The sequence below is a fragment of the Grampus griseus genome (assembly GCF_964374135.1).
Source record: "Grampus griseus genome assembly, chromosome: 13".
NCBI classification, from domain to species: domain Eukaryota; kingdom Metazoa; phylum Chordata; class Mammalia; order Artiodactyla; family Delphinidae; genus Grampus; species Grampus griseus.
In genome coordinates, this window is record NC_139007.1 from 36,541,294 (window position 1) to 36,554,175 (window position 12,882).

Genomic DNA, 12,882 nt, shown 5'->3' on the forward strand with positions numbered 1-12,882 from the left:
CGTAGTTAGGCAATTGATGTGTTCATTCATAGGACTGTATCATTTGAACAGCACTGTATAACTTGGGGGTATGTGTGCAGAATTACCCAGTAATAACTCTGGTAGAAGAAATAAGAAAGAGAGAATCTTGTATGTTTCTGTAGCTAGTTCAGCATTTTCCCCCCTAATCACAGATTTACCAGAAAGGCTACAAGAAGGCTTTGCTAATCTGTCTCCCTCTCCAAAACACAGGGTCGCCCCACCCCCAAAGTCATGTGACCATTCGGAGTGGCCACGAGACTTTGGCATCCCAATGTATTATCTGAAAATGTGAAGACAAAATGCCATGTTTAAAACCACTGCAAAACATTCCCAAAGCACAGGTGGTTTTGTATGGGTGAGGTGAGGAAGCATGAGTCTGGGTGTTTTTGTTGTTGGTCTTTTTTGTTGTTATGTCAAAATTGCACAAACGTGGTGCTCTACCAGGAAGGATTTGAGTTAGATAGGCTCAGGCCACACTTTAAAAACCAAAAACCGGAAAACGGGTATTCTCGTTGTCTTAGGGTCAAAGCGGGTAATGAACATTCCTATCCCCAACACATCAATTGTATTTTTTTTCTGTACAACTCAGACTTTCCTCAGTATTTGTGTTTTTACATTTTATGGTTAATTTAATTGAAGAAGAAAGGGCATTGCAGAGTTGTTCAACAATTACCTCATTGAGTGTGTCCAGTAGTGCAGGAAGTGATGGCTTCTCTGATGATTTGCTACTCAAGAGGAGAGAGCCAGCGTGCACCAGAAAGCTGGAATGCGTCGCATTCTGTCTCCTCTTCTGCTAAACCCAAAGATGACATGTTGGCATTTGAGGTGTAGCGGAGAATGATGTATATTTATAAATCTATTTATACCACTATACCATGTGTATATATAATATATTTATAACCACTTAAATTGTGAGCCAAACCATGTAAATTATCCTTCTTTTCCTAATGGCATAAAAAAAAAAAAAAAAACCCTTTCTGAGACTTTGCTTAATTAGCACTCGATGACCTCACAGTCATATTGGTGAGCTTGGGCACCCCCTTGCTATTGTAAGCGACCCTAAAACCTTGGTGCAAAGGTGGGGACTGCATAACAACCAGGGAGAAAGAGACATACTTTTTTACTATCAAGGACAATCTAAGACGGGGTTTTTTTTGGTTTGTTTTGCCACATTCTGATGATGTGGTCACACCCAAGCCCCAGAATAAAAATCCCATCGACCACTGCAACTTTTCTCTCTCTTCCTCTCCCTCCTTCCTAAATAACTGATGTATCACTCATCAATCTGGTTTATATATTCAGTATTTTGGTCCATGGCAACTAATGTCAACCTGCAGAAGAGAACAACAAATTTAGGATAATGCAGAGAAACCTAAGAGCCTTACTGATCTGTTCCTTTAAGTAACAAAACTGACAGTTTTTTATGGTATTTTTTAGTCAGTGTTTGGCAAACACAGTCCTTAATTGTAGGTAAACCAAAGCATCACATTCTGACGTTGACACCAACTACTTTCTATTCCCAATTACTCTTTTGTTCTCTTTCTCCCCTTTCACGCTTTCTCATTAATGGGAATTTTTCCTGAGACCTGCACAGTGGCTTGAGACTTCTTGATTCTCTTTACCTTCTGACTTTCCCTGAGGCCTCTTACATGTGAATGTTGAGCCCACAATCAACAGTGGTTTTTTTTTTTTTTTCCTTCTACTCAAAGTTAAAACCGACCAAAGTTATTGGCTTTTTACTTTGCTAGAACAACAAACTATCTTATGTTTACGTACTGGTTTACATTGTTATTTATGTGCAAATTGTCAAAATGTAAATTAAATATAAATGTTCATGCTTTACCAATGCTTGTCTAGTGTCTTGAGTGAAGGGTGAGTGAACGACACCTTAACCATACTGCAAGGGTGGCCCCAAAACAAATTCTGAACATGACACAATTTGCCTCTATTCTGCCCACATCCCCACCCCGACCCTTCATCCCCCCCAGAGATGATTCCCTAATTTCACCTCCTCTATCGGCGACTGCTCTAACAGGGTTGGTCTCTTGCCTCTCTCATAACTCAAAGATTTTTCTCTTTAATTATGAGCTATAAAAGTGCCCTCTAAGGAGATCATTTCAAGCATTAGCCAGTAAGCAGGGGAAGATTTGTTTGCTTTTGTTGGACTTTTTTGTTTGTTTTACTTTGTTGATGGACGGGGGGTGGTGGCGAGGTGAGGAAGAATTGAGATCAAGTCCAGAAATGCCGTCCTAGCCTCGATCCCAGCGTGAGTGTGTGTGGACCCAGCCAGCTGCTGGGTGAGGGGCTCTGGAGAGCCCTGGGAACCTGAGAAGCATTTTGCCCACTGGTGGTTTCGTGTTTGCTTCAGTAGCCAGCGTTGAGCCCCCCACAGGGAATCAGGGCTTTTGTGCTTCTGCATAGTCTTCCTGCCCTCCATCCCATCGTATCTTTTTCCTTCACATCTTAACTCGGGAAGTAGATTTGCCACTTGTGCATTTAAAGCCAATTTCAAGAAAGCTGTTGTCTGGCCAGCCTCTGGGCGTTGTTAGTATGAAGCCCAGGGATCATGGTGGCTTGGCCATGTGGTCCCAAGGGTCATATGTTGGGAGCGAGTCTACTTGCTCATCCATTGATGCTCCAGTAACTAATCTTTCTCCAGTCACAAACAAAAAGGCACAAATTATTTTGAGTCTCACTTGGTAGATGTGAATAAGAGAGATGCCTGTATAAAAGTGCTACTGCCCTCAATGAAACAACCAAAAAAAAAAAATCTAAAAGCCCTTTGCAAATGGTTTTCATGCTTGCCATTTCATCCATTACCAAGTTCATGGTACCATGCCCATGCTAACTGCATGCTAAGAAAACAATGCTCCCTACATTTAGACACTCAGAACTGCCCACTTTCTTTTTAATGCTTCTTCTTTATATTCACTCAAACATCTGTGCCAAGAATTTGAAATGCTGCCAACATTTAACTGTGGAGTTAAGAAAACCAGAACCCTATTGTCATAAACGGGCCAAATGGTGCTGGTTGCACTACTAAATTCTACAGAACCATTGTGGTAATAATTTTTCAAAACAAAGCCCAAAAGGAGTCAGAGTGTAACAGTTACTACCATAAATCATAGTTCTTTACGTGGCAAAGCATGCCTTTTTTTTCTTGAGAGTTATCTATCTCGGGAACACTTGTGGACTTAGCTGTTAACGAAACATTACATGAGAACATAATATTCACTAGGAGCTCAAGTCTCCCCGGCCGACATCCACCCTGTTGAACTGAGACTTTGGGCAGCTGTTTGTAGAGCAAGGCAAAAATGAAGAAGCCACCTTCTTGAATCTTTCCTTAAACTAAAAGCCCTGTTCAGGAATGATGCATTCAATTCTTCACCAGAAGAAAACATACAGGATATACAGTTCCATGGGAGTATATGGGCACACATCTCAAATTTTTTCTCTTGAGGGACAGGAAACCAATTTAGGACCCATAAGTTTGTATAAGTGAATTTATTTCTGTGTGTGTGTGTGTGTGTGTGTGTGTGTGTGTGTGTGTGTGTGTGTGTGTGTGTGTGTGTGTGTGTGTGTGTGAAGCCTTCTTTAAAAGAAGATAATGGGGAAAGGCCAGAGCAGAGAAATGAAAGTAATTAGAGGCACATGGTGGAGGAGTTCTAATGTAAAACCAGGCCTCTGGGATAATCTGGTCTACAAAGGAAGGCTGCACCACCGAGGTTGGCAGCTAAAAACATTAATGCATAGAAGCGAAGTTACACAGAATGGGATCATTGAACCAACTGAAAAGACATTTCTATTTCCTTTATTAGACCATAGGGTTCTTTCTCCATAACATGTCTGTTTCATTATCAGTGTCTGGCCAGAAGAAACTGGATCATCCTGAGCACTGGCTACCTCTTTGGAGACCACTTCTGGGCATACAGCAGCTGCGAGAAATGTTTCAGGACCCAGGAATAAGCCTCCCATCACATCCTTTTTTAAGCTTCAAGTCCTCAGGACCCCCGAGTCCATTTGCTCAAAGTGCTACTGACAGCTGCTGCTTCAATAAGTGAGAAGTGATTTAATCTCAATATAGCTTTAATCATGTAATTTAGGCCCAAAACAGAGCAAGATTCCAAAAAGTTATTTTTAACCTGATTTATGCAAATACTGCCCATGCCCAGTTTCACAGAATACTATAAACTAACAAACCCTCTCCTGGTTTGCTCTTCCTTCCAGGTTTGATAAATAACGAACCAGAGCTGGTCATGGACCCATTCCTTCTCTCTGAATCTAAGATAGAAGCTTTTATTTAGCATAAATGTGAACACAGTCACCTTGTAGTTTTCTCCTACTCCCATCAAGAAAGAAAGAGAAAGTGACAGGTAAATGCCAGTGGGTAGTTTTGGTAAGAAATTCTTCAGTGTGTTAACAAAAGGGGGTTGTTCTCATGGAATCCTGGTACAACTTCCCATCTTTAGGTATCTGAAGAATTCATCTGTGGGCTATGGCAACCAGGGTGAGGAATAGAGCAAAAGAAATGAAGTTAAATCATTAGCAGAAGGGACTTTGGTTTAAATGACAAAAAATAACACCCACCTTTAGGATTGGTAACACAATGGGTTCCTTTCCATGGGAGGGAGGAAGTAGTCTCCTTGCTCGGAGGGCTTAGCGAGGAGCCAGCTTGTTTGAAAGCACAGGATAAGCAAGATGCCTGGCAAGTCCTTCCCACGTCTGTAATTCAAAGGTTTCTCTCAACCTTACAAATGATGGTGCACCTGGAGACGAGACAGAGCTAAGGCTCTGGTAGAGAACTTAAGTTTCCTTAATGTTCCTGAGGCCTCCTAGGAAACTATTTCTATAAATCTATATGGAAGACCAATCTGAAGAGCTTGTCTAATTCTGAGGAAGAGTCCATGACACTGCGAAATGAACTGTGCTGTATATTTTCTAAAATATTTGGAAACGTGTTCCCCATTTGAGTTCTTCCCAGGGATTCTGAAAGGGGGTGGAAAATGAGACATGGTACCACTCTTACCTGGCACCCAGCACTCTGCAGAGCAATGTCCAGGCTAGCAGCCCGTCCGTGTAGTTACGCCTTGGGAAGAGAAGGGACCGTCTCCACCCTCCCTCCTTCCACAGCAAGGCTGCCCTATTGGGCAGTACAGTGCAAGGCTGTACTATTTCCCATCCACACAGGCAAAGGAAGTGGGATGCACCCTCATCCCTTTCTGTGGGACCCTTTCTTGCCTCCCCAGTTTTAGAACAATTGACGTGAGGGTGATTTGCTGTGAGACTAACCATCTAAAGATCATGAATGGGGTGACTTAAGTCCTTCTTCTGTGCTCCCCAGGCCAGAGTCTAAATATACGCCCAAGGTGGGAACTGAGATTATGTGCTCCTACTCTGCAGGAAAGAGTGAACTGGGGGTTTAGTTCTAGTCCTGGTTCAACGCCTAGTTACCTGTGTGCTCTCAAGAAAGTCCTGGATCTTCTTGGGCCTCAGTTTCCTGATCCATAAAATGAAGGAGTCATTCCTAGGTTTTCTTTGCCTCTTTCGGAAGTATTACATCTCTTAATATGCTAAAAGTCCATCGTTTTCTCTTATTTCCTTTTGGTTTGTTTTCCTTGGAAGTCTGATTGTTGCTATAGGCAGTTATTTGCAATTTAGAGAGCAGATGTCAGAGGAAAATGGAAATGAGGGGCAGGCTTATATGGAAAAAAACTATTGTGGCTTCTTTTGGCAAGAGATTGGGCTCGCAAAGGTCCTGCTAATTTGTGAGAACCATGAAATTTCCCTAAGAATTAATATGCTCATCTGAAAGGAATCAAGATCCTTTTAATGGAAATAATGAGTTGTGTGTAAATCAAACCTCTGCTCAAGTACCATGAATTCTAGGCTGTTTAGTTTAGCGGCTTTTTGTTTTTTCTTATACATCGTTTTTCTTTCTTTCTTTCTTTTTATGCAAAGGCTTACTTGTATGAAGACTAAGAAAGATTTCATTTTGCTGCCACAAAAAGGAAAGGGGGTCAAAAATATGAGAGCTAAAGAAGAGAAGGTGAGGCCAGTCGAGAGAACCCAAGAAGACGTTGAAAGACACATTCTGGTTAGCAAAGCAATGGAGGCCTTGGTACTGCTCTAACGGTTCAAGGTTTAAAAAGGGGAATAAAGAAAAATGAAGCAGCAAGAGGGAGGAGGAGAGGGAAAGGTTAAGCCAAGACAGAAACTGTGAGCAGACAGATGTGAAAGGGGCTGAAAATAAGTGAAAAGTGAAAAATTGCTTTATGAATAAACCGTTAAAAAATAGTGAGTGAAAAAGCAATCGTGCTTCCAGTTATTACTGAATCACCAGCTCGTGGCAGCCGGAGGCTGACCTGAGCTGCGACTCCAGGCTTAACCTATATGCAGCAGTTGGTGCAGGGCTGCTCCTGTGGGCGGACTCCGTTTTCTACTTGAGTGTCAGTTTCATTGTGATTACTCGCCATCACAGACGCATGTGGCCCATTTTACCGCCTTGAACCCAGAAGACATGACTTGATCCTCTCTCCAACCTGCTGACACTACAAGGCAGGCGATAGCTCCTCCGTACATACAGGACACAGGCAAGGCAAGGAGCGAGGGCCGAGGGCCGGGGAGGGTGAGCAGATCTTCTAAGAGAAGTTGATGCGGCCCGAACGCTCAGCCTGCCTCTGCCTTTTTCTGAAAATGAGGCTGTGAGTTCATACTCAGTGATCCTTTTCATTCCTGGTGGTGTGTCAGGGCAGGGACACAGTGGCCGTCCCACAATGTCTTCTGTGCCAAGAGCTGACAGAACACCCTCTCCGGATCACATCAGGGCCTGCAAAGAAAATGCCAATCATAGCAGAACTGCCTCTGCCCCCGCCTACTTGAGGAAGCATTGGGAGCCCTAGGAAGTGAACCGGTTCCACCAGTTGACCCCGCCCTCCGAGCCTCCCAGAAGCGTGAGGACCGGAAGTGTTCGCACCCGCCGGAAGACGGGTCAAGCATCACGAGGAAGGGCTGGTGCAAATAGTACAAGCCGTCTCCAAAGCTGCAGGGTCGCCCCCCTGCTCCTTCCAGATGTAGAACATACTTCTCTATCGGAGCTGCCTGCGTGCAGCTAACTTTTGGTTCTGTTTCCACAGAAAGGAGGTGGAAGATGGGCGGTCACAAATCCCGAGATAATTTGTTTGCGAGGGCTTCACTGGTTGTCTCTGGTGGACTCCAGGGAGGCGGGTGGCCCGCCAGGGTTCTAGGGGCTGGCAGAAGCCAGCCCCAGGGAACATTTGACTCAAGTGACCCATGGAGCAGTGAGCCCATGCACACAGCTGGCTGTAAAATCAAAGAATGAGGCCCAATTTTAATGAATCCGTTTCATTTTTAAGAACCAAGGTAAGACTGTAGTTCTGTACATCTGGCCAATGGGGCTGAGGTTTCCCTCAGAGCCTCACACAGATCTTAGTATCTGCTCTTGCTGTTGCTGCAAGAAGTACCTGGCCTTGTGCTGGTGGAAGGTTTAAGGCTTTCGTCCTTGAATGTTTTCACGAAGGAGGAAGGTAGGGATGGGCTTTGAGCATCTCCATCTTAGAAACGGGACTGTCAAAGCATTGAGGGTCAGGAGAGAGGCCCAAGCCACCTGACAAGTTTCTGCTGGACCTGGAAACCGAATCCCAGCTTCCTGATTCTGCTTCCCAAGTTAGCAGGTTACACAGCACTGCTATTGCCTAGCGGGGCAGGGCCACAGGAGTCACTGATGCTGTTTGTACTTAGGGCAGACTTGCCAAAACAGCAGGGTTTTACAGCATTAAGTTACTGTCTTTTGCCTTGTCTGGAGCTCGACTCTTAACGAGTTCTGCAGACATTTCAGGAAAGCAAGGTGGAGACAGCAAGCCTTGGGGAACCGTGGCCTACTACGGCCCAACGTTATTCTGAATCCATCCCAGCTCAACACAATTATTAACGTCTCTGAAACCAAGCTCCCTCCAGATGCCCCTTTTCTGAAAGGCTTTCATCACTCTGGGGTTAGCCAGTTCCCCTTCAAAGAGCCAGATTGAGTTGGCGGTTCCACGTGCGTTAACAGAGGGTGGGTGTCAGGCTTCAGTGGTTCCGGGTCAGCCTCAGGTCAGCAGTGCTCCAAAGAGGAAACTGAGGCAGAGAGCGCCTCATTCCCTGTCAGGACATGCCTCAGGGACCTGACAACTACAGCTGAGGGGCACAGTGATGCTCAGATAGAAGGCACTGCGCACTTGCAAAAATTCAGCTGCTATTTCGGATAAAGTGGATAAGCTCGTTGCATTTAAAAAGCATGGAGGGTCTGTGTTTTCTACAAAGGAAAGGAAACACATAAATGGACATCTTGTCTGCTTCGAGTACACATAAAAATTCTTTTGTTGCTTCTGAGTTTAAGGAGGTATGTTCTCTGTTTTAAGTATTGCCCATATATAGTTAACCAACATACCTGGAGACAGAGATGAAAGTTGAGAAAGAGCAGTCTGTTCTACCTTTTTGTTCCCAGGCAGTGTAATCCCAAAAGGCACGATTTCACTAAGAATTATCTGAAGACTTGCAATATACCCACCTGTTATACAGCTTTTGCAACCAACAGAAACCCTGTAGATTTATAGTCATGTTGCTTCAAATTGGTAGTTTTTGTCTCCTCTAGTTTTGACCTGCACATGGATTCCAGACTGAAAATTACATTTATCTGTAGCAAACCATTCAGCCCATCTTAGATGGGTTACAGCTGTTTCAATCATCCCTCCAACTTTAGTGTAATAACATCATATATTATGGTTCATCTACAGCCTGAAGTATTAGGTGCTCTTAAGAGGACTGGCAGGAAAGAAAGAAAGAAAGAAAGAAAGAGAAGGAAGGAAGGAAGAAGCAAAGAAGGAAGGGAAAGAAAGAAAGGAAGGAAGGGAAGAAAGAAAGAAAAGAAAGAAAGAAAGAGAAAAAGAAAGGAAGGAAGGAAGGAAAGAAAGGGAAGAAAGAAAGAAAAAGAAAGAGAAAGAAAGGAAGGAAGGAAGGGAAGAAAGAAAGAAAAGAAAGAAAGAAAGAGAAAAAGAAAGGAAGGAAGGAAGGAAAGAAAGGGAAGAAAGAAAGAAAAAGAAAGAGAAAGGAAGGAAGGAAGGAAGGGAAGAAAGAAAGAAAAGAAAGAAAGAAAGAGAAAAAGAAAAGGAAGGAAGGAAAGAAAGGGAAGAAAGAAAGAAAAGAAAGAGAAAGAAAGAAAGGAAGGAAGGGAAGAAAGAAAGAAAAAGAAAGGAAGGAAGGAAAGAAGGAAGGGAAAGAAAGAAAGGAAGGAAGGAAGGAAGGAAAGAAGGGAAGAAAGAAAAGAAAGAAAAAGAAAAAAGAAAGGAAGGAAGGAAGGAAGGAAAGAAGGGAGGAAAGAAAGAAAAGAAAGAAAGAAAGGAAGGAAGGAAGGAAGGAAGGAAGAAAAGGAAGGAAGAAAGGAATCTTTTAAGACTAGCTATATAACTTAGACATGAGAGAAGCATCTCTTGAATTCAGGTCCAAATCTTGTTCACATCAGAGGAATGAGTTAGAACGTGATCAGGTGGAGATGAGCATAGGCTGGCAGGGATGCTGAACCCCAGCTCACCATGAGTTCTGCTGAGGGCCACTGGCCTTCTTGAAAACAGAAGCATATATTTCTTACAGACAAAAACCAGAAAAAGGCAGAGCAAAGTCTGTGCTGAAGGTGCACAGACTTCCTTCCTTCCGTATTTGGGTTTTTCTCCCTTCTAAGGGGTGTTTGAAAGTTTTTCCTGTGCTTCTAACTGAGCAGAAACCACATCACGTCTTTTGTCACCGTCACTGCTCACCACTGGAGACCCTGGTGGTTAGAGAGGGAAAGTCCCTTTCGATGGGGGTAGAGGGTGTTGGGGGCCAGGCAGGGGGGTGGTGGGGAAAGGGGAGAGGGGAGAGGAGGGATCACTAAGGTTTCCTCCTGGCCTCTACATTGCACCCACCCCGGCCAGTCTCTCCAATCCTCTGAGCTGCAAAGCATGTCTTTTAATGCCCCTGATCACCTTGGGGTGATGGAGGAAGAGATCATTCAACGAAGGAAAGAACATCCACTTCCAGAGCTCTGTGGTTCTGGGAAGCCAGAAGAGTGGCCACGGGGACCTCTGTGTAGCCTGAGGATAGCTTATACCTGACTCCTTAGCACCCGTCCCGATGGACAGGTGACATATTGGGAGGACAAGGGGAGAGAGGCTGGGGCACAGCTATATATTTGGTTTGAGCTGTTTTAGGGCAGTCTCTGTAGTGACATTTCTTCTCTCTCTTTTTTTAAATCATGGTAAAAAAAAGTACACACAAAATGTACCACCTTCACTGTTTTTAAGTGTACAGTTCAGTAGTGTTCACTCTAATCATTGTTGTGCAAAGATCTCTAGGACATTTTCATCTTGCAAAGCTGAAACTCTAAGCCCGTGAAACAACAGCGCCCCTTTGGACTCCCCCTGAGGCCCTGTGCACTGACATGTCTTGATCATGAGTGCTCTTTTTTCAGTTAAATCTATAAACTTGATTTCCGTGCCAAGACCTGTTGCAAGTTCATGCACCAGCCTCCCTGTCCAGGGAGCAGTTCAGATTCACTCGGCCATGAATATTCATCACTCACTGGGGATCACGTTCCCAAACGCTTGTCCTCATCACTCCGGCTGGGCTTCAGCAGTTTATGGACTTGTTATTGGCACCACCAAACTGGTCAGGAATGAAAATAACAATCAACTCTTTAAATGTTTACAAGCTTCCTGGGCTATTGCACATGTAATTTCAAGCTGCCATCTTGTCTCCTCTCGCTCAGTAGAATGGAATGTCCTCTCCAGCAGCTTGGTGGCTGCCGGACCCTGGGGAGGACAAGGACCCTTGCTCCGATTTTCTAATGGAGCCTGGGCTGCAGTCCTCTCTGGTGGCGGGTTGTTTGGGCTCTTGTGGCTCTGCACCACTTCCTCATACAAGTTACGTCTAAACAAATCCTCCCAGTAGGTTGTCCTTGGAGCCAGAGCAGGAGGCAGGTAAGGTACTCTCACTCAATCAGCATGATCAGTTTGTCATTCCCTGAAAATAGAGTCGTCCCTCCAGTCTGTCCAGTCTCCCACCCCCAGCACTTGGTGGCGGGGATGGCGAGGAGGGCACGCCTTGGAGCAAAGCCACATTCCAGGGGGAGGGTTCCTCCCACTCACCGCACTGGACAGGCGTGTTGTGCCTCGCGCCTGTAGCCACCCTTGAAGTGTTGCTGTTACACAACAGTCATGAACTCTGGAATGTCTCTGGTCATTTACAGCGTGACTGGGTCACTCCATAAATGACATGGTCAAGCTTCAAGGCTCAGAATGAGGTTGGCTTGTTTTTCAGTAGACCATTTTCTCCCGCCCAGAACAAAGCTTCCAGGCTTTTACGATGTACTTCTTACTCTGAGACTCCTGAGAATGGGAATTCAGGGGAAGGAAAATACGGGAATAGATTACAAATCACACTCCAGTAGTCCTACGGATGCTTTCAGAACACTCTGAACAATGTGACCATACTATTTGCAGATAAGAAGCTTTCTAGAAATTAGCTGGGCACTTCTTAGAGTAACTTTTCATCTTCTCTCACTCCTGCCTTGATTTTTTCCTTCTTTGGCTCATTTCCTTCATGAGATAAATGAAGAGAGCAACAGATTAAGGTTCCAAAGAACATAGGATTTATGAGTCATGCCTATTTTTTTCTCTACTGTATTCATTTTAAATGGCATTGTTCCAGTAGAAGAAACAGAAAGTAAAATATGTACCTTAAATACTGATTTTGGTGCTTCTGTAGTACAATAATCATTATGAAAATAATGCCTCATTTGATTTATACTGTATAAGTTACTAGGGTCTGCCACGGCCATTTTCTCATTTTCTCATTTTCTCCTCATGAATACCTTTTTTTTTTTTTTTTTACGGTACGCAGGCCTCTCACTGTTGTGGCCTCTCCCATTGCGGAGCACAGGCTCCAGACGCGCAGGCTCAGCGGCCATGGCTCACGGGCCCAGCCGCTCCGCGGCATGTGGGATCCTCCCGGACCGGGGCACGAACCCGTGTCCCCTGCGTCGGCAGGCAGACTCTCAACCACTGCGCCACCAGGGAAGCCACCTCATGAATACCCTTTGAGATGGGTTCTATCATACATACAAGGAAACAGAGGCCCAGAGAGATCAAATAAATTAGGTGATGCAGGGAAAAAAACCCTTAACCCAGTTCACATCGAAAGTACTCCAAAACAGTAACTGTTCTTAAGTAACTTGCTTAATATCACCCAACTAGTAACTATGACCAGAACCTCCCTAAACCATGGCCACTAACTTCTCTCTCTACTTCAGCATAGCAATCTTAGTCCATGAAATACAAGAGATTTAGTTTTAAACATTTTCTGGAACCTCCACTTTATTATGTATTAGCTATAGAATTAGTTTGTTGAGGAGTCACTAAATGTAATTCATACAACCTTGTGGGTTTTTAACCCATTTCTCCCAAGGGGGGGGAAAAAAAAACGCTGGGAAAATCCTCCCTACTGCTCCTCTTATTTTTAAATCATTTTATCAGAATGACTGAGTTTGGGGTGCGGGGGGCATGTTTTAAATTGTGAGGCTTTCAACCTAATAATGAAAGGTAAATCTAACATTTTGACTCATGCATTCAATCATTTGTTCATTCAACAATATTTATTGCCTGTCTATTATACTTTAAATATTGGGCCAGGCTAAAGTATCCCAGCTGGCCAAACCAGGAATAAACCCAGGAGCAGGTACAAATAAGACCAAGACCTTGATGTCAAAGAGTTTCCTGCCTCTGGAGAGAGAGAGCTATGTACAATTTGATTGATGTTATTGGCCTCTTTCAA